The sequence below is a fragment of the Pipistrellus hanaki genome (genome assembly GCF_964339955.1).
Source record: "Pipistrellus hanaki genome assembly, chromosome: 9".
In the NCBI taxonomy this organism is placed as follows: Eukaryota; Metazoa; Chordata; class Mammalia; order Chiroptera; family Vespertilionidae; genus Pipistrellus; species Pipistrellus hanaki.
In genome coordinates, this window is record NC_140511.1 from 58,561,009 (window position 1) to 58,584,583 (window position 23,575).

General features: G+C 36.2%; 1 protein-coding gene and 1 long non-coding RNA gene across 4 annotated transcripts in view; one reads left to right on the forward strand and one right to left on the reverse strand.

Moving 5' to 3' along the window:
• Positions 1-23,575, forward strand: part of LUZP2 (leucine zipper protein 2) — a 286,277-nt gene that overhangs the window by 181,704 nt on the left and 80,998 nt on the right. The gene's annotated exons all lie outside the window — the stretch shown is intronic.
• LOC311627274 overlaps positions 1-23,575 on the reverse strand; it is a 356,010-nt gene that overhangs the window by 174,264 nt on the left and 158,171 nt on the right. For both annotated transcript variants that reach the window (XR_014795876.1, XR_014795877.1), the window contains exon 2: positions 12,772-12,843. This is a non-coding gene — a long non-coding RNA (uncharacterized lncRNA). The remainder of the gene's footprint in view (positions 1-12,771; positions 12,844-23,575) is intronic.

A 23,575-nucleotide genomic window follows, 5' to 3' on the forward strand; every position in this document is an offset into this window, starting at 1 on the left:
AAATTAAATCTAAGAAAGAATGAGTTTATTACTAATATTCTATCACATGCTTTAATTCCTAACCATAGGGATTAAATTTAGAAAAATAAATTCTGCCCTAGCTGGTTTGACTCAGTGAATAGAGTGTCAGCCTATGGCCTGAAGAGTCTCGTGTTTGATTCTGGTCAAAGGCACATGCCTGGGTTGTGGGCATGCTTCCCAGTAGGGGTTGTACAGGAGGCAGCCAATCAATGATTCTCTTTCATCATTGATGTTTCTATCTCTCTCTCCCTTTCCCTTCCTCTCTGAAATCAATTATATATATTTAAAAAAAGATAAATTTTTACAGAATTATTTGAAATCAATATAGCATAATGGTTATGTGCTATAATTTCAGACATTCATATTCAAATTCTATTATTTGATAATTTAGTAACTAATCCTATTTCACTGATGGTCACTTTAATCATCTCTAAACTGAGAATAATAGTATTTCAATTTTACACATTTTTGAGCAATAAATGGTTATCATTAATGATAATGAACTTCTTATAGAGATGCAACAAAATATAAAAACTAAGATAGGCTTATCTTTAAAAATTGGATTTCAGATTCTAACTCTGCCACTTACTATGATAGTATAGCTAGATAACCAGGGGTATCATATAAAGGCATAAACTTTGCCTAATTTAAAAATGGGGTAATTTATCTAATAAAAGTTATAGAGCTAAGGAGCACAGATTTGAAATCTGAAATTCAAATTTCAAAAGACCTTTCTGTCCTCAAGGCTCACATACTTTCCAATTAAGCTACAAAGATTGGGAAGACAAGATTTTACTAAACAAAGTTAATTCAAAATTGCCTAGGAGTTGGAATTTTCCTTGCTGAAAAAAAAAAAGCTAAGAAATAAAAGGCTGATATTTTTCTTTTTTAAAAATTTTAATATTTTTATTTAATTTATTGAGATGATATTAGTTAATAACATTAAATAGATTTCAGGTATACAACTCTATCATACAGCATCTGTGTATTGTGTTTGTGTTCATCACCCCAAGTCAAATCTCCTTCCATCACCATTTATCTCCTTTACCCTCCTTTATCTCCCCCATCTCCTTTCTCTCTTTTAATTACCACAGTTTTGTTTGTGTCAATTAGGTTTTTTTTTACTGCTTAATCCCTTTACCTTTTTCACCCAGTTCCAAACTTCCTTTCCCTTTAACAGCTGTCAGTCTGTTCTCTGTATCTATGAGTCTGCTTCTATTTTGTTTGTTAGTTTATTTTGTTCATGAAAGTGAAATCATATGGTACTTGTGTTTCTCTGACTGGCTTATTTCACTTAGAGTAACGCTTTCCAGGTCTATGAAGACTATTGCAAGAAGTCAAATTTCCTCTTTTTATGGCTGAGTAGTATTCCATTATGCAAATGTACCACAGCCTTTTTATCCACTCATCTACTTATGGGCACTTGGGCTGCTTCCAGATTTGACTATTGCAAATAACATTGCAATGGACAGAGAGGTGAATATATTCATATATATATATATATATATATATATATATATATATATATATATATATATTTCAGAGAGGAGGGGAAAAGGAGAGAGAAATAGAAACATCAATGATGAGAGAGAATCATTGATCAGCTGCCCCCTGCACACCCCCTACTAGGGACTGAGCTCTGCAACCATAGCATGTTCCCTTGATTGGAATTGTTCCTGGGACCCTTCAATCTGCTGACTGATGCTCTATCCACTGAGCCATACCAGCTAGGGCCATACATTCTTTTGAATTTGTGTTTTGGGTTTCTTTGTATATATTCCCAAAAGTGGAATTTCAGGGTTATAAGGCAGTTCCATTTTTTTATTTTTTGAGGTAACTCCATACTGCTTTCCACAGTGGCTGCACCATCTGCATTTCTAACAATGCAAGAGGGTTCCCTTTTCTCCACTTCTTCCCCAACCCTTGTTGTTTGTCAATTTATTGGTGATAGACATTTCAACAGGTCTGAGGTGATATCTCACTATGATTTTAATTTGCATTCTATTATGATTGAGGACATTGTGCATTTTTGCATATGTCTATTGGCCATCTGTATGTCCTCTTTGGTGAAATGTCTATTCAGGTTCTTTGCCCATTTCTTAATTGGATTGTTTGCATTTTTGGTGTTAAGTTTTATGAGTTCTTTATAAATTTTGGATATCCAACACATCAGACAAATCAGCAAATATATTCTCCCACTCATTGGGTTGTCTTTTCATTTTGTCGATGGTTTTATGGTACTGGTATAAAAACCGATATAAAAATCAATGGAATAAAATAGCGAGCCCAGAAATAAACCTGTGTCTTTATGGTCAATTAATATTTGACAAAGGAGGCAAAAACATACAATGGGATAAAAATAGTATTTTCAATAAATGGTGTTGGGAATATTGAACATATACATGCAAAAAATAAAACTACTGCACTTTCTTACCCCATACATAAATATAAACTTAAAATGAATTAAAGACTTCAATTTTGGACTCAAGATAATAAAAATCCTAGATGAAAACACACATGTTAAGATCTTGGATATTTCTCATAGCAATATTTTTTTCTGATATATCACCTCAGGCAAGGGCAACATAAGAAAAAAATAAGCAAATGGTACTACATTAACAGGACTAATATTTTTCAAATCTGCAGCACAGGGTGCATATTTCTGTCTTCAGGCAAGATAAGACATGGCAGCTTTGTTCAATGCAGAGTGAAATGCGGTTTTAGAAAATCATTGTTCAGAAAATGGAATTATCAATTGCATCAGTTTTTGTACTACTTATTTTTACTGCTCCAAATAGGGTCTGTCAAACACTGTGTAATATGTTCATGTCTTATGTACTTATCTTCCAACTCATTTTTGCAAATGTGTAGATAATAAGATTTATTAGTGTGTTTTTTGTCCCTACTGGCAGATTACAAGTACTTACTGAATAATTGCTTTAGGGAAATGTCAGGCCTGGGCCACATTATGCTCAAATTAATATATTAGCCTAGAATATTCCCCAAGCTTATTGAGTGACAACAACTTTGTTTTTTTTTAAACAACTTTACCTCCATTCCTCTATGCAGATTGGCTAAATAGAGTTAGTTGTCAGTGGAGAAATTTTCAAACAATCTTTGTGGACAGATGACAAGATGGATGATGTATCTTGCAGGTGGATGATGATCAGGTTCTTTGTGCCAAGAAGGAAGACAATAAAAGTGATTGCATTCTTTTGGAAAATTCAAATAGAGCAATTTTCTTTGCCTTTATGAGAATGATTAATACATTAGAAAAGTTAAAAATTCTGGGCGCATTTTGTTTCTATACTATAGATGACAAATTGTCTTTTAGAAATTAACATAGTGCTTAGAACTCAACAGATCACGTATTATTATGGCTCTAACAACCAGGGTCTAGAGGTGGGAGATAGAGCACAGGTGGGGACAAAGTCATTACCGGATTCTACTCTAAGATTATTTGTGTTAAAATATATTCTTATTTTTAAAAGATAAACCTGAACCTTTAAACATTCCAGAAATTTATAGAAATCTATAAACAATTCAAGAAAACTTTTACTTTGTCCATTATTTGTTCACTCAACAAATACCTACTGTGAACTGCCTATATATCATGCTCTGTGTTAGGCAATGGACTTTATTTCTGTTTATCTTTATCTTTCAACATAAACATGACTTTCACAAAGAAACCTTCCTTGACTCATATTTAGCTTAATGCCTACAATGTATTGTCATATACTCTTAAATACTCATTCATATATTTTATTGTTAATGCTTAAATAATGTCCATGTTTGGAAGACTATAAACAGGAAGAGAGAAAATCTGGTGTAGGGTTCCAAGAAATGATACCAGAAAAGAAATGGGAACCAGTTTTTGAAAGACCCTCCATATATATATATATATATATATATATATATATATATATATATACACTAGAGGCCTGATACATGCAATTCTTGCAGTGGAGGGTGGGGTCCCTCAGCCCAGCCTGTGCACTTTTGCAGTCTGGGAGCCCTGGGGGGATGTCTGACTGGTGGCTTAGTTCCATGGACATCTTTATCACTGCCATGGAGGCAGGAGAGGCTCCCACCATCACCGCTGCATTCTACATCCTGGCTCAGGCTGGCACTCCCACTGTGGGAGCGCACTCACTCCCAGGGGGAAGCTCCTGCATTGAGTGACTGCCTCCTGGTGGTCAGTGCATCAGTGCATGTCATAGTAACTGGTCATTTTGCTGTTTGGTCCATTTACATATTGCCTTTTATTATACATATATATATATATATATATATATATATATATATATATATATATATATATGCATTTTCCTAGATACATTTTATATGTTATCTATAGATAGATTTAAATATATATATGCATTTTTCTAGATATATTTTATATATTATCTATAGATAGATTTAAATATATATTGATATATGCATTTTTCTAGATATATTATCTATAGATAGATTTAATATATATGTGTGTATAAATTATATATATATATATATATATATATATATATATATCACACTTATGGGAAGCTCTTGAAGAAATAAGTGGGAAAATAATAGAATTGAAGTTAAAATATTTTTATTAATTTTTAGAGAGAGAGGAAGGGAGAGAGGGAGAAAACCATCAATGTGAGAACGAGACATCCATTGGCTGCCTTCTGTACACTCCCTACCTGGATCAAGCACACAACCCAAACATGTGCCCTCACCAGGAATTGCAACAGCAACCCTCAGTGCACAGGATGACACCAATTACTGAGCTGAGTCACACAGGCCAGGGTGGATTTAATTTTCTTGTGAGTAACTATTTCTGATACCAAATATCTAAACACTAAATGCCTGAAATTTATGGAAGGTTTAGTGACTTAGACATTTCTATTTGCATATATGTCCAGAAATCCACATGGGAATATATATCTATACTAATGAAAGGGTAATATGCAAATTTGTCACAGCACCCACACAGTATCGACCAAACAGCAGGCTGCATGGGGTGATCAGGCCAACAAGGGGGACAGTGAAGGGCAACCAGGCTGGCAGAGGGGGAAAGCTGGGAACTAACAGGCCAGCAGGGGGAGGGCAGTTGGGGGTGACCAGGCTGGCAGGGAAGGCAGTGAGGGCCAACCAGTCTGGCAGATGGGGGCAGAAAGGGGTGACCAAGCCAGTGGGGTGGTAGTTGGGAGAGACTAGGCCGGCAGGCAAAGGTGGTTAGGGGTGATCAGGTTGGCAGGGAGGACAGTTAGGGGCGATTAGGAAGGCAGGCAGGTGAGCAATTAGGAGCCGGCGGTCCTGGACTGTGAGAGGGATGACTGCAGGTATAGGCCTAATCTTTAAGAGGTCCCAGATTGGAGAGAGTGCAGGCTGGGCTAACACCCCTCCTCCCCCGCCCCCCGCCCCAGTGCACAAAATTTGTGCACTGGGCCTCTAGTTTATAATAATGCCTAAGTTTGAAATTTTTCTAGTTATTATTTTTTAAATTTTTATTTATAGTACTTTATTAATTCACCATTTGAATTACTTTTCACGTTTTATATTTTACAGACCTTAAAACATTCATGGTGTATAGTGTGATTCTATCTGTTAATCAAATTCATATCACCTTCCTGGAGCTAGACTTTTCTCAAACACATTTGTCATAAATGTGTTTGTGATCGTTGTTCTCTCAGAGTAACTTAAAAGGGAATGCTTTCTTTTTAATATGCAATGAAATACATAAAAAAGTTAAATTGTGAAGTTCTTTTTAACATTTAGATGTTTCTACAGCAATGTTTTCCCCCAAAAGTCTCCTTGTTTCCTCTGAAACATAATTAAATATGAGCAAAGACATTACATAGAGAAAATGAGAGTGTCAATTCCTTACTTTTTGTGATTGGCAGTGTTAAAATTAGTCCTACAATTTACTGACTGGACATGGAGTCTGTGTGAAGGAGTCAAGGCAGCTGAGAATGAAACTAATTCACTCATTTGACATTTGTTGAGTATTTGATATACACAAGAAAAATAACAGTTGTTTCCTCAAAGAGCTTTCTGCTTAGTGAGACAAAGTGGAGAAACCTTTGAAATCATGTGTGGAAATTATATTAATTGGTAAATATCAGATCCCTAACTATCCCTCTCTCTTTAAAACATCAATATATTGTATTTTAAAAATAGTAAACATGACTTTTTTCTTTTTTTTTAGTTGAACCTAGCTGCTAGCTGTCTTCCATCTACTACTGGCCTCTATTAAAAGACCATTTTTAGGTTCCTTAAATGTACTAGTTAAGAAAATGATGGGAAGTACAGGTGAGGTGCACAGAAGTAGACCAGGCCTTCCAAATATGTTTCATTGCATGGCACTTATTAAAATAAATTATATGCCAGCAATATAAATAAAGATAATTGGATTTTTGTGGCTTGATATTAATAATGAAATAGAATACAAATTCTGGAGTCACACTAACTTCTGTTCATATCCTACCTAGCCTAACTGTGTAACCATTGACATTTTCTTAATATCTCTCAGTGTGTTTTTCTTTTCTTTGAATAATTGGGATAGGCCTGCCCTTTGTAGGGTTGGTATAAAGATTAAGCACAAAAGCATTTTCCAGAGTGCCTCACTGTGTGGAATGGAGCAGACTTTTTGCTAGAGCTGTGGTCGACAAACTGCGGCTCGCAAACCACATGCAGCTTTTTGGCCCCTTGAGTGTTGCTCTTCCACAAAATACCACAGCCTGGGTGAGTCTATTTTGAAGTGGCATTAGAAGAAGTTTAATTTTAAAAAATTTGTCTCTCAAAAGAAATTTCAATCGTTGTACTGTTGATATCTGGCTATTGATTAATGAGTTTGTTGACCACTGTGCTAGAGTATCTCACATATCCAATTCTGTGTGTTGCTTCTCATTCTCTTAGAATCATGTGTTCCAGAAAGCGTCTGATACTGCAGTGTTGTCTTCTCTTCACTAATGACTTTGTTCAATGAAGGACTCTTTTTTTTCAAGAGTCTCAGCAGGTCCACCTCCCTGACCCATTATTACCTATTGATTGATTCAAATCTATGGCAGTGCTTTTTTTTTTGTCCTTGTTGATATTGTTCATGTTTATCTAAGAAAACTGACATATATATTTGCATGTCAAGTTGTTGGGGTAAAATTTCTCCAAAATCTTTGCATTAATTACCTCTGGGTAAGACTTTTTGAGTGATATTTAGTTTCTTACGTTTTTCTAGATTTTTTTGAAGTATTAACATGAGAATGTAACATTTCATAATAAAAATATACTTTCACTTTAAGTCTTTCTCATTGTTCCTAAACTTCATTTCTGTTTCGGAGTTGCCAGAGGAGCTCTGATGAAATGCAGATGGCTTTCTGGGTTTCACCTCTGACCTAATGAAGATCAGAATATCCAGAGCTGAGCCTAGCACTCTTTGCGAAAAGCTTCCCAAATGGTTCCGGTGGAACTGAGTGGTATTTGCCCTGGACTAGCTTTCAGGAGTCTGTGACTTAGAAGCAGCATATGCATGCTTGGATTCCCCAAGAGAGAATGCCCTTCTCCCTGAGGATGGCAGTCTGCAACTCTAATGAGGATAAATGACCACTTCTCCGCAGTTCGCTGCTGCCCAGGAAATTCCCTAAATGCCGGCACTTTCAATCGTGCCAGTCTGCTTATTGAAAAGAGTTACTGAAGACTTTTTAAAAGGATAGCTGGAATCTGTGATGGAAGGGCTCCGAGCCGCATGATCTCGAGGCAATGCATTTTTTATATTGCTTCTTATTCACGTTGTGAAATAAATCTGGAAGCATGATTTAAAAAAAAATAAATCCCTATATTTAGATGAATGAGGTTTTCAGTAGCTTTAATGATTTTTGATATTTAATGATTTTTGATTATTATTTACCTGTGTGATAGCTTTAAAATTTATATTACAAAATCATTACTTTCTTTAGGAATTAAATATACTTTATTAGTTGTATAGATATGGTCACAATTATTTATTCATCGAATATTTTATATGTTTTTATTACAAATCTTGAACTCTTCTAGAGTTGGAAACTCAGTGAATAACTACCAATATCCTTGTTCTCAGGGTTTTTGTTGGAACAAGAATTTTAGGACAAGATAAATGCTCTAAAGTTAATATAGCCAAGTTTTATGATACAGGATAATCAGTGGGGATAGATGTCAAAGTAAGTTTCTCTAAGATGTGACAACATTTTAGATGAATGTTAAATAATGAGGAAGCAGCCACATGACTATTTGGATGGACATGAGTGTTTCAGAAAGAATTGAAAGCAAGTTCAAAGGCACTGCGAGATTGCAACAGCCTTGGTGAGTTTCACAAATACCTTTGGAACTGGAGAGTAGTGGACAAAAGAAAAATTGGAAGGATATAAGTTCAGAGAGGTGGGAAAGATTTGCATCATATAGGGCTTCAGAGGTTATAAAAAATACGTTTTGACTTGTATTAAGTATAATATGAAATATTAGAATATTTTAAGCAGGTGGTTAGTATAACCAGATATGCATTAACAAAATGAGTATGCCCATTTGTGAAGAGTAGTGTACAGTGGGGCAGTGACATAAGCCATAGGTCCAACTTGGTGGTTTCTACAATATTCCAAAAGAGGACAGTTACTTAGGCTATGCTAGCAAAAGTGAAGGTGGAGATAAATGACCATTCTGGAGAAAGAATCTATAGTCCTGAAGGTACAGTGGGGATGTGTTTATATATGGTAAAGAATTGGTGATTTCTCTTAAATCTTGGAACTAAGCAAATGCATGTTTACTGTGATTGACAAGACTTGGAAGTACTTTTCCTAAAGAAGACATGTAATATTTGAAAAAAAGGCTCTGGAACTCAACCCAGTAAGCCTGAGTTATTGTTGCTGCTCTTTTTTTTTTAATTACTTTATTGATTAAGGTATCACATATTTGTCCTCATCCCCCCCATTCCCAACCCAAACCCCTCCCCAGGCATGCCCCTACGCTCCTGTTGTCCGTGACCACTGGTTAGGCTCATATGCATGCACAAAAGTCCTTTGGTTGAGCTCTCTCCCTTAACCCACCCACCCCTACCTTCCCTCTGAAGTCCGACAGTCTGATTGATGCTGTTCTTGTTCGTCAGTCTATGTTGTTCATCATTCCCCCTAGATGAGTGAGCTCATGTGATAGTGCACTAAGAAATAAGTCACAAAATTACACTGATAGTGTTTCATTATGTGGATTCATTTAGATGGTGGTAGAGTTTACATCCAAATCTAAGTCTTATAATGAAAATTGAATAAATTGCAAACTCCTGTAGTTTCCCCTTCAAAACTTCTAATTATATTTTTATATAATTAGATGTTTCTTATAAATTTTAGAAAATAGATTTTTATGATATTTCAATAGATGAGTTATATTCTTTCAAAAATTCATTTTGTGTTCATGCATGGGACTCATATTTAACAATATTATTATTTATCTTATAATCAATTTTAATATTATTAATTATAATATTAACAAAATAAATAACACTGTTTTACATATTCATACCAAAATGAAAGTTGGGCTGATTATTATTATCTGTTTGTTAATGAAAATATAGCCTCTATATTTCATATCAGTTTTGTCTAGTGGAAGATGTTAAATTTGATGCTTGGAAGATACACAAACACACAGAGTTCATAGTCTCAGATGTCATTATTATGTGTGTGTTTTTTTTTTCTATTGTGGATTCTCACTTTTTAAAAAAATGTATAATGAAATGTTTCTATTAAACATTTTTATTAAATAAATCAAGATATGAGTGAAGTTTATATTACAAGCACATCCTCACCCCATAAAAGGCAACTTGTACTATTGTAGTATACTTTTCTTAAGATCATCGTGATAACTCCATGAACTCTCTGAAAATTAAAAGCCCGGTCACTTTATACTTAATTTTTCTTCCTTTGCTCTTCAGTGTCTCAATTCACCATTTAATAGACACTAGACTTGGCACTGTGCATAGTAGTGAAATGCCAGGCATCAAAATAATGTCAATAAAGCCTAAGTGGGATCTACAGGAAGAGTAAAGTGTCTTATTTTATCAAAGAATGAAAGAAAATATTTGAGAAAAAATATATACATTTTATTTGGGTGAGTTTTGTTTCCAGGCTCATAAATTTTCAAGTTTATAATGTTTCCTTATCTAGTTATTCCACATAGTCCCACAGGCTGGCCCCCAATCATTCTCCCTCTTGAATGTGATCACTATTATGGAAGATTTTTTAATATGTTGGAGTTGATTCTACTTTCATTATTTGTTATAAAAAGTTTATAGCTCCATTATGATTAAAGTGCCTAAAAAAAATCACAGTAACAGTTGGCTTAGAGAGTAATGCCAAGTCTTTATCTGCCTTATCTCATCTTGCCTTGTGCTTCTAAACTGTCAAGACTGACACTCTATAATTACAGTGTTATAGATATTGAATGTGGGGTAGTAGTTATGCCCCGTAGAGATTCAGGGACTTCTTATAGGAAGAGGAAAACCAAATTGACTGTCAGTAAGTTAGCAGATTATGTTATCTCTACGCTGTCCAAAGTCATACAAAAGACACACACTGTGTGTATATCAATGTGAGCTACAATCAGAGAATAAAAATGAATGCCCACACTTAATAAGAAATTTTTGCAAAGATCCATACATGAGACCTGACCAATCTGAACAATATTGAAGTGTTCTGTAGATCTGCTAATTATACATTTTATTCCAGGAGAGAGAGTGAGACAGACAGAAAGTGAGAAAGAGAAACTGAAAAGAAATGAAGGAGAGATAAAAATAGGACGATGTCCTAATGACTTATTATGAAGAAGGCAAAGGTGATCATGCTTTATCTCAAGGCCAGATCTAAATAATGATTATTTTACTTCTGCTTTTCTTACACATCACATTTGCTTTTAATATCCCACAGTGGTAGAGCATTTGGATCAAAATATATAAATATTCTGGAATGATTGATTTTTTGTTCAATGTTCCAGGCCACAAGCAGCTTAGAGCCTATTTCAGGCAACTTACAGTATTTTTTAAATTATCTTCATAAAAATTGCACTATGTTTACCACTGCATTGAACATAAAAAGTCCACATTCAGAGAGATTTAGAATGGAAAACACATATTACAAGTCTAAGTTAGTAATTGGGAAAACAACAACAACAACTATTGATATCCTAGTTATTGATCCCCTGCTCTGCAGGTACTTCTTATAAATATCATCCCTCTGGTAGAAATATGTATCTTTCTACATTACTTGTATTCCTTATTGGATTGATGCATTCAACTAAGCATCTGAGTGATGTGTGTCGTAACCTGGAACTTACTTGAGTTGGGAGTTTCCTTGTAGAAAGGCAAGGACAATAACAGGAAATTGCTTATATGCATGGGCATTGCCCAAATAATTGAATACGCAAGTTAAATGAAAGCATATTTATTACTGTGCTAGGAGGAAGTTATAATGATGAAAAAGGAGAAAAATACATACAGTTAGATTATTAGTGGAGTATGACCATGTATAAATGTATATGGATAAAATGTGTATGCTTGTATATCATATATAATGCATTTAAGTATGTCTAGCTCCTAGCCCCTAGCTCTTCCACCAAAGGGCCTAGGATCAGCAATATCCCAATAGCTATGAGCTCACCTAGAACCCAGATCTGTTTCTAAATACTATTTCCCATTATAAAGAATGAAGACTCCTTGGAGAAATAGTGAATTCCAGTGCTAAGAACTACAAGATAACCTAGAAAATCTCATATCAGAAAATAAGAAATTGTCCAATTAATGACTGGAGCATAAAAAAGGACAGAGAAACCAGTATGAACAGATCAACTGGCCAAATCTGGGACAAACCAAGCAACAAAATAAATAATGAGAGCAATGATTAAGTTATTAAAATAATAAGAAAACATGAACCTATATTGGTATGAAAAGAAGAAAAGAATAGAGAGTGGGTAGGTGGCTGGGTGAAAGGGAGGGAGGGACTGCTTAAGTCATTGAAGCAGCAAAAGGATGCTCACAAACATGGTCATGGTGGCTACATAATAGCAGAATTTCAAGTTATTTTTTGTTCTACTTATTTAAAAATATATTTTATTGATTTTTTACAAAGAGGAAGGGAGAGGGATAGAGAGTTAGAAACATCAATGAGAGAGAAACATCAATCAGCTATCTCCTACACACACCCTACTGAGGATGTGCCAGCAACCAAGATACATACCCTTGATCAAAATCAAACCTGGGACCCTTCAGTCTGCAGGCAGACTCTCTATCTACTGAGCCAAACCGGTCAGGGCTCTTCTTCTTTATTTCTAAAATTGTTTGGATTTTCTACAATAAGCTTGAATTATTTATATAATCAGAAAAATGCTATATTTATTATACTAAGGGGAAAAAAGAAAGAGATGGGAAATTTGAGGATTAAGATGCTCCAAACACATATTAATTACCAAGGGAAAATGAGTAATTTTATAGTAGAGAAGCCTGACAGATCCCATCTAAATTAAAACTAATGCCACCAGGAAAAGAGCAAATCAAATTCAAGGGACATTTGATAAGATTCAGAGAGAAAAACACAGCATTAACTATTTGATATTTCTCCCAAAGTTTCATAGCTTTCATCTTCTCAAAAGGGGATGTCAGACTAGCCCAAGATAAGGGGCATGATACAAAGTAAACTGGTTTGTAATCTCCAAAAATTTGGAGGTCATGAAAGCCACACACACACACACACACACACACACACACACACAAAAAAAAAAAAAAAAAAAAAAAAAAAAAAAAAAAAAAAAAAAAAAAAAAAAAAAAAGCTTAGAATGATTGGAGACTAAATCTGACAACCCAATGCAAAATGTACTTCTGGACTGAAGGTTTTATAGTAAAGGATGTTATTGAGACAGTTGCAAAAAGCTGAATGGAATCTAATATTAGGTGTATCAATGCTACTTTTTAAAAAATTGATGCTGTATTAAGGTTATTTGAGGATATTTTTGTTAGTAGAAAATGTACACTATATATCTGCAGTTATTATGTTGGCAAGTAACTCTCAAATGTAAAGAAAAATAAGCTTTTCTTTAATGCTACTTACAATTTTATTATCTTCAGAGTTTTTTCAATATAAAATGATAACAACAACAACAACATTAACAATAACATAAATACCAGCTGTTGAATGCTTTGAACTGAATAAGAAAGGTGGGTAGTTCTTCAATTTAAGTTCTTCAATGTTCATTCCATGTATCAATAGTTTTTATGTGTGACCTGCCCTTCTCTCCTGTACCCTCTCATTTATAACATAGAGTAGAAAAACATCTTGTACTTATGTGCCATAGGTATCATTTTTGTGCTCTCCTTACAGGCACAAACATACAAAATCCTAGTTAATAGACTTACTAAGTTATATGAAGAGAATTGTGTCTGAAAACACAAGACAGGAAGCTTTTAGGTTTATTTGGACAAGAGGTGGTATACATAATGAATGGGGTGTTGGCTGAGGCATCTAAACAGAAAGGATAGAAAATGCACCTTCAAATTGTTATTTATGTATTGTCTGAGAGCTGAGAAGCTCTTGAAAGGAAGCTATTATGAACCCAAGACATGCGGAATGAGGACAAAAGTAGGATGCTACGAGATAATGATCAGGCCTGTGGATAAAATGTATCAGGATGGCAGATGCTCTACCTTTTAAAAATGACTTGTAGGAAAATAATATCTCAAATAAAAAAATCCGTGTACCTGGAAACACACAGTGGTTTATTTCACAGTGCATGGATTCAGTCCTTGAGGTCAGAGAAATAAAATTTTGAACTCTATGTGTGCTTAATTGTTTTAATTATCATTATCTTAATGTCTTTATCTGTAAAATGGATATAACTGGTAGGTTGTTTTAAAGCTAAATGACTTGTAGTGTGAAATAATATACTTGGAATTTCCATTATACTGTATGTGCTCAATATATGGTAAATCTCTCCACTGCTCTCCAACTTCATATGGTGCTTTCTTGTTATCAGAGTATTTGTGCTTGATCTTACCATGCCTGTGAGTGGTAACTAACCTCTTCCAGAGGAAGGAACTAGACCTGCTCCTTGAAAGAAATGTGTATGTTCAAAAAGGTTTACACACCATTTTTGGAATTTCCAAGTTTTCATCAAGCGCATACTTGGAACCCGAATTAAGAACCATTGTCCTTTCACATCCCTTACCTCCACTGCTGCTAATACATGTTAGAATTTATGTTCCAGGCATTGTTCTAAATGCTTTAGATTCAATATCTCATTTTACTCTAATAACAGCCATGTTATAATTATCATTCCACATTTATATATGAGATCAAGTTGCAGATTTTTTAAAATTATCATATCTAAGTTCACCTGTAATTGTCATTCATTTTTTTTGTGTGTACATACTATTCCAAATAGTTTATTAAAAGGTTTCTTCTAACTGGTCTAGAAATTATCCCACAGGAACACCACTTGTGCATTTCCTGAAGAAAAAAAAATCTCCTTTCATGCAAACCTGGCTTTGATCACTAATCAGGTTTAATTGATGGTGTGCTTCTGGATTAAGGCCTATGTGAATGGATTAATTTTTTTTAAATCATTTTTGTTAAGAAACCATCTATTTTTAGAGGAACTAAACATGCTCCCAGGCTGTAGAGAATGGATATTATGAAAAATGGTATTAAAAGTAATCAAGTCAAATTTTGAATCATTGCTATCCCATATTGCATTTGCTGATGAATTTAGTATTATAGTACAACTCAGTATTGATGAGGAGAAAAATCTTTAAGCTTTCATTTTTATGGAGTTCTTTGTCACTCCTAAATGATAATTGCAAGTGTTCCTGAAGACAGCCTGATGACTTATCTATTCGTAGGCATCTTATGGGTAAAACACAATTTCTTTCAAAGAATATAAATTCCCATGAAACCAACAAAGAATTGAAGATATTGTGCACTCCAGAGGCACCTTTGTGTGACAGTCAAATTATAGCTGTCTCGGTTTGTTCTTGTCTAATCTTTCACCATCCAGAGATGGGATTCAAGTGATGGTTAGTGAGTTAGAATATAAATGGGATAAGGCTTAACTCTCACCCTTGATACTGATGACACAGCCTAGCAAGTAATATAATTAGAACACCCCTGGACATAACCCATTCCATAAATCTCTGAATCAATTATTGACTCAAAGACCCTTGTCATATCTTGTCACAGACAGAGAAGAAAAGTGGTTCACTGCTCCTCTTTAATAATGCCAGTAATTTATCAGGATGACAAATATTTCTTAATTTCATGTAGCACTACCTCAAGTGTGTGTGTGGGAAAGGATGTGATTTTTTTCTCTGATTGTGTTTAATTGAAGATTGCATAGCAATCTTTTTAAGAAACAAAGGCTAAAAGCCTTAGATTCATAGACTTTTTATTTTTTTTTAAATATGCAACTCTTTATTTTAAAAGAAGAGATACAAAGAAACATCATTTCAATGATTTTAAAAGAGTGCTTAAACAATTTTAATGTGCCACCCAGGGTACCATCTGTTATAAAATCCTTGAACATGTAAAATCCTTATAATTGAACTAATAATTAGACTGGGTCTACCAGCTGTCTTCCAGGTGTCCAACTTCCTTCCAGACAAAGCCATGGTGGTGGGAGCTGAGGCAGAGGCACTTAGAGGCAATCAGGTTGGCAGGGGAGGGCAGTTAGGGGCAATCAGGCAGGCAGGCAGAGGCAGTTATGGGTGATCAGGCCAGCAGAGGGGCAAGTTAGAGGTGATCAGGCTAGCAGGTATAGGGGTTAGGGGCGATCAGGGAGGCAGGCAGAGGAGTTTGAGGTGATTAGGCAGGCAGGCAGGCAAGTGGTTAGATTGCAAGATGGATGTCTGACAACCCCCAAGGGTCCCAGATTGGAGAGTGTTCACGTTGGACTAAGGAACCCCCCTCCATGCATGAATTGTATTCACTGGGCCTCTGGTTGTTAAATAAACTTAAAGTCAAGTATTATATTAGGGGCAAAGCCATGTATGAGATTAACTGGCACATAGATGTTTTAGACCTGGGGTCCAGCTGCTAAACTTAAGCCTTCGAATAAAAGCTGGGATAGTTACAAGGGAAACCGCAATGAAAATGCAGGTTGAGAATGAGTAAATGGACAACTAAGGAAAACGTTCTGCTTCTATTGTGTCTCTGAGTTACTAAAATACAATGTCAATGATGATAGCATTAATGTCTTCCCTGATACTTCCCTGATATTCGATACTTTGCAGTGTATAAAGTAAATATTAGCATAGTATAAATAAACCTAAATACATAATCACCATATAGAATAAAACATACATTTAAAACATCTAGAATATTGTCAATTATATTAAAAATGCAAATATGTGCTATAAGTGCTCAAAATATTGAAAGTGAAAAGATAGAAAAAATATAGCTATACCAGAAAAACGCTAATTAGAATAAAGTTATATTTAATGAATTAATTTTAGACAAAATTATATTTAAGACAAAAATCATTATTAACAGAGAACCTCTTTATTTAACATGGATATATTCAATTCCTGGGATAATGCCATAATTCTAAACATGTGAATCTAATAAAATAGCTTTGTACATTATAAAGCAGAATGTCATCAGAATTTTAGATACATACAACACAGGAATCTAGGTATCCAATAGGTTAATTAGAGAAAGAAGTTAATAAAGATGTGTGTTATTTTACAAATGCAATCAACAATGTTAATTCACTAAGCAAATGTTTACCTCTTCAACCCAAAATTAGAGAATACACACTCTTTGTAACTATAAAATAAAATTGGTTACCTGCCAACCATTATTTCTGACCTTTAAGGCACTAATTAATAACAAAAATGTATTATTTTGGCTTATAAATAGACACTTCTAAATAACTCATTGGGCAGAAAAGAAACAATAATGAAATGTTTAAATATTTAAACTGAACTACAGTAAAAATATAACATTAATATTGGTATAATAGAGCTATAATAATATTACATGGGAAAGGTGCATTTAAAATCTTATATCAAGAAGATAAGCTAAAATATTAATGAACCAAACATCCACCTTAAAAAGTTAGCCAGGAAAATAAATAAAACCTCAGCATAGGAATAATAGACAAAAGGAAGAAATTAGTGAAAAGATAAATAAACAATGACATTTTAAAAACCCACAGTGCAAAAACAATGGCATTTAAAAAATAGTGATATAGATTCCAAAGCTATTGGTCAGAAGATGACTATAAATTAAAAGGAGAAAATAATTTAAAAAGTATAAAATAAGAGAATGCTCTGGAAAAAAAAACTCTATGAAAATATATTTTAACACACAAATATGTAGATACATACAATTAAGAGAACTGATTCAAAAAAATACAGTGAATTGACCTAACCATTAAAGAATTTGAGTTGTCAAAAGTTTTTCCAAAGCAAAAAGAAAAAAAAAGGCCTATTTGATTTTAAAAGTTTTACCACAACTTATTAGAACAGACTTTCTTAATCTTATACAATTATTCAGAACATAATTGAGTGAATTCTTCCCTACAATTTTGGCATAATATTAATATGAAAAACATGACAGTTTTGAAAAGAAAATTAAGGTCAGACAGCTTAATTATAACAACTCATTTATCTCTATTCTCTTCGATACCTGTCCCTGCACATTTTGCAAGTGAAGCTGTACAGCAAAAAAAGGGTCATACCTGGTCTAACTAAGCAATTCTCTTGGTTGAATCCTGGCATTGTCCTTTTCCAGGTGAAAAATGTGTTTATTTTTCATTCTGTGTTTTATGGTACAGAACTTTTAAAAATTGTTATGAATGTGAAACAATGCTAATAAATGTAAAGCCCTTTTGCAAACACCTGTGTATTTCTCTGAAGTTGCCTCTGACTTGAAATGCTCTTTATTTTTCCCTCTTCCACTCCTACTCATGCACTCACCCCCCTGGTGTCTACATCCATTGGTTAGGCTTATATGCATGCATGCGTGTCCTTTGGTTGATCTCTTCCCCTTACTCCCACCCTCCCCTACTTCCCTCTTAGGTTTGATGTTTCTATGTCTCTGGATCTGTTTTTGATTATGCTAAGCCCAATAAGCCAGTGAAAGAAATATATCTATCACATGATCTCAATCATTTGTGGAATATAATGAACAACATGAACCAATGAACAAAATCAGATGTTTTCTTACCACAGAAGTTTCTTCCACACATATACACAGACGGAGGAAAGCCAACATCCTACCCTTTGCTTATCAATTATCAGGAGTTGTCAAAGTATGGTAAAATGAATCTCTGCTGTGTGTCCTTTTGAAAATGTAAATTTGGTTCTATATTTTCCAAAGTTATAACAAATACAATAAGTTCTGATGTAGGAACCTACTGTAATATTCCTGTAAACAAGAACCTTAAGTTATCCATTCAGAGACAGTACCACATTTTAAGAAATGCAGATATTTATATATGCAGAATCTAAATCTTCCTGTTCTGACCCATGGCTAGGATGCCCATAGTTCTCATTAAACCTTTGTCCAGCCATCTCATAAATAAATGTGTTCTAGTAAGGACCATCATCATACTTTAAACAAAATAAAATAATCTAGAGTTGAATGCTACAATGCTGTCTTGATGAACATCTGCTTTGGACCCTAGTATAGCAATTGTAGGGTGAATTGCAAACATCACAAAAGGCATGGTGAGCTTTAGTCCCACTTGTCCCCTGCTGCTGTTCCTAGCCCTCTTTGAACCTCTCTGTCTCCAACTCTCACTACCTTGAACTCAAGCAGATTCACACTATTTTTGTCAAAAGCCTCTAGCATGTGTAAAATATTATGACTAGGGAGTGTAAAATATTATGACTACTGAAGCTTTCTGCTAGATGTGATCAGGAGAATGGAAAAAAAGAAGTCATCCAATAATTTGTTCGCATAGCAGATATCATTGATGTGGCCAGAAGATTTTTATCTTTGTCAGGCATATTGGGAACCTCTCTCAAACCATCTTTGGGAATCTATCCCCCAAATGGAAGACTTTATTCACCCTATGATTTAGTCTTTCTTTGGGAGTTTCACAGCCAGATAGATAAATTAGGCACATATAGAATTAAAAATACTCTATCTCACATATATTGACATAAGGAGAGAGAGAGAGAGAGAGAGAGAGAGAGAGAGAGAGAGAGAGAGAGAGAGAGAGAGAGAGAGAGAGAGAGAGAGGATTGCAGAGAACAAAATGGTGTTAATGTTGGATTGGAACAAATAAATTAGTGTCTTTTAAACAGATAAGTATTTATTTCATTGTTTTGCTATGTGAAAACTGAAGTTTCTTCCCTGGTTATTTTAAGAAAACATTCCCACTCTGTCTGTTTTAACCTTGACTGATTTAAGTATAGCCCCACCCCTATTCTCTCCCTGTATTACCTTCCCTTCTCCAGTGGAAAAGGCTGTATTTCATTACTAAAGGCTATTCTTTCCTTCTACTATTGTATCTAAGTATTCTCCCACCTCACATTCTGCTTCCTAATTAAAAGTCACACTTCAGATAACTACTTAATTCCTGAGCTACTCTTGTGGAGTTTGTAAACCTTTCTGAATTTCCCTCTCTAATCCATGTTTAGGTGCAGCTTCAATACTAGCATGAGTTAAAGATCCAGGCCTCTGTGTACGTGTGTGTGTGTGTGTGTGTGTGTGTATGTGTGTGTGTGTGTGTGTGTGTGTGTGTGTGAGAGAGAGAGAGAGAGAGAGAGAGAGAGAGAGAGAGAGAGAGAGAGAGAGAGAACTAGTGCTGCAAATTACAGAGTAAAATGTAAATATTAATTGTGCTGAGAAGTGTTCCAAGCTTCCCAAAAATGCCAACTTTAACTCCTCTGGGTTACATAAAACCTACCTAATATCAATAACTGGCATTTACTGTGTCAGTAGTACAGCTTGTTCAGTCTGCATCCATATTTCTCAATGTATTGTCTGTTGAAGCCAATTCATCTTCATATCTCAGTTCCAATCAGAAAGGCTGATATATAACAGAAACTCAGTAAATGTTCCTAGAATTGGGTAAGATTAAAGGCAGATTGAGGCACATCCATCTTGGTATTCCAGACACATCATCTCTTTAGAGAAATTTTCTTTACAGAGATTTTCAGGATTATTAACAAACTAGGGGCCCAATGCAGGAATTAGTGCATGGGTGGGGTCCCTAGGCCTGGCCGATGATCAGGGTCAATTAGGGCCAGGCCAATTGGGGCCTGTTGGACAGGGGGTGGAACTGCGGGCTGATTGGGGCTTGCTGGTTTGAGGGGTGGGGAGAGACTGGATGCAGGAGGTTGGCAGCTGGCCCTGAGGAGGGAGCCAGCCCTCAGCTCCCCTGGGAAAGGGGACACGTCTGCTGCCACTCACCCCTAGTTCCTCATCCTAGCCTGCGTCCCTGGTGGGGTTGGAAGAAGAAGCAACAGGAGCCAGGCCAGGTGCAGAATGAACAGACACAGGACGCTGGCACTCTGCCACCATGTGGTTCCCTGCTTTCCCCCCTCCTCCTTCCCTCACTATGATGCCACCACCCAAACTATCCTCTTTCCCTATTAGCATCTTCTTCTCCCATCTGGAGAAATTTCCTTTGGGTGTGGTCTTGCTGCCTCCTTCTGCTGCCTTCTGTTTACAGGAGAGGAGGGAGGCCAGACCTTCTATTTATTCTCTTGCACAATCATATTGCCTAAGCATTCTGATCATACATTTTTCTGCCAGGACTTTGAAGGCTGAGGGGATATTTTGGAGGACACGTTAACAATAGCTGCAGTGTAATCTTAGCTAGCGTTTCTCTGCACAGCCTCCTGGGTTCCCCGGGGCTCCTAAAAAGCATCTGTTTCTGTTACTTTCTATCAAAACACCTGTCCTCTATAAAGGTGCTAGTCCCTGCTTTTAGGAATCCTGTGTTTCTGATGCTGTTCACTCAGGAATTACCCAATAAATTTGGTCTATTTTAATCTGTGACAGACTATCAGTTATATAAAAGTCTGAAGGAAATTGCTCTTGGTTAATATCTTTTATTAAAAAAAAAAAAAGATTAACTTGATTGGAATTCTTGTCCTGATCATTACTGGCAGGAAATTCAATAGCTGTTGTTCTTGATTGGTGTCCCAGATTACCATTTACTATAGTGAGAAGATAAATTGGCCATGGGATGATTATCTTTATTTAGTAAAACATATTTTCTGGAAAATATGTATGTTGCTTCCATGTCTTATCTATATATAAAAAGAGATATTATGCAAATTAGCCATGATTCCTTAAGGAAAGAGGCTGCACGTGCAGATGGGCAGAGAGGCTAAGGCTGGAGATGGGCCAGAGCCGAGACACAACACACAGGGCACCTACTCTGAGCCGCAGTGGTGCAGCTGGGAGCAGGCCTTCAGTAGGCATCCAGCAGACACACACAGAGGCGCCTGCTCCAAGCCTCCATGGCACAGCTGGGAGCAGGCCTCCAGTGGACATACATGGGGTTGGGGACCTGCTCCCAGTGGCCACCATGTGGCTCAGAGCACAACCCACACCCCAGTGGACACACACAGGTGGGCCTCTGCATGTGAGCTGCAGAGGAAACACCTTTTCTGATCGCTCTTTGGCTAAGCTCACCACTTGCAGTGTTCTTGGTAACTTGGACAATAAGAACCCAAGAAAGTGATCTAGGGTTTTTCCACCTCACTCCTGGAGGGAAAAAAACCAAGGTCCACTGCTGGATGGGGCTAAGAAATGTCATATCCTGCCATAGCTGGTTTGGCTCAGTGGATACAGCCTCAGCCTGCCAACACCAGGGTCTGGGTTCAATTCTGATCAAGGGCATGTACCTAGGTTGCAGGCTCCTCCCTGGCTGGGGCCCAGGTGAGGGCTCATGCAGGAGGCAACCAATCGAACTGTCCCTCTCACAATCATGTTTCTCTCTGTCTTTCCCTCTCTCTTCCATGCTCTCTAAAAATCAATGGGAAAATATCCTCATGTGAGGATTAAAAAAAAAAAAAAGGAAAAGAAAGAAAGAAATGTTATATCCTATGAAAGACATCTTGAAAATGCTAAAAGAAAGTTGTCATTTTTTCATGGTGAAAGGACTGGAGTCTGTGTTGATGAAAACACTTTGGCGGCTGTGGCAACTGGCAGTGGCAGCAGCAGCAGGTTGATGAGAGTGGCACCTTCCCCTGATCAGCCTGGTCACCTCCTGCTGAGGGAGGCCAGACTGTAGCATAGGCCCTTCCCTATGGGGAGCAGACCTAAGCCATCAGTAGGACATCCCCTGAGGGCTCCCATACTGTGAGAGGGGGCAGGCTAGGCTGAGGAAACCTCCTCCCTCCAGTGCATGAATTGTTATAAAATACTAGTGGTCCAGTGCATTAATTCATGCACCAGTGGGGTCCCATGGCCTGGCCTGCAGGATTGGGCTGACACTGGCTCTCAAAAATCCCCCGAGGGGTTCTGGATTGCAAAAGGGTGGAGACCAGGCCAAGGGAACCCACCTGTGCACGATTGGGGGCCAGGGAAGTATGTGGGAGGTTGGCCAGCCAGGGAGGGACTGTGGGATGGCTCCAGGGTGTGTTTGGCCCATCTTGTTGAGTCCCAATTGTCCAGACCCCAGCAGCAAGCTAACCTACAGGGCAGAGCATCTGCCCCTGGTGGTCAGTGCACATCATGGAGAACAGTTGAGTGACTTTAGCATATCATTAGCATATTGCACTTTGATTGGTTGATAGCCCACTTAGTATATTAAGCTTTTATTATATAGGATTGGATGGTGAACAACTTTTTGCTTGGTATCGATACTTTTCCCCACCCAATACTATTTTAAGGTTCATTCTTAAGAAATGGCAATACTGAGTTATTATGTAATGATATCCTTAAAATGGTTACATATATTGTCAAGTTATTTCTCAAAAGGGTTATACAAACTTATCATCCCTTTAACAGTGTTTAAAAATAACCTTTCATTCTACTTTTACTCCTCCTCTCTTATCATGTACTTCATATTCTCCTTAATTTTTTCAAACAAATTTGATATACTAAAAGCTGTTATCTCTTGTGAATTTGAATTGTGTTCATTACTACTGAAGTTGTCATCCACAATTTTCTCCATGGCAATAGTCAATTAATGACCTTGAATCACTGAAATAATGTTTCTTTTTATTGGCTATAATTAGTCTCTTGAAATGTTGTCATCTCTCTTACCAATCAGCTTCTATCAAACAGATATTAAATATATTTGATTTCAGAGATCACCCATTCTGTAAAGTGTGCTGTTAACCTGAATTTATCCCCTCTGGATACTTCATTCTTGGTTTTAATTCTCAGAAAGGCTTTGTAGAGAGCCTGACTTGTACCAGAAGTTCCCAGACCTCCAGTCTGCCCCTAAAGACTCAGACTGTCTTTAAATCAGGTTTTGAGATGTCCTTTAGCAAAGGGCAATGCTTTTCTAATTTATTTAATTAGAGTAGTTTGTGATGGTATGAATATTACTACTTTACAAAACCATTATTACTTCCAACCCACATTCACAATTATTT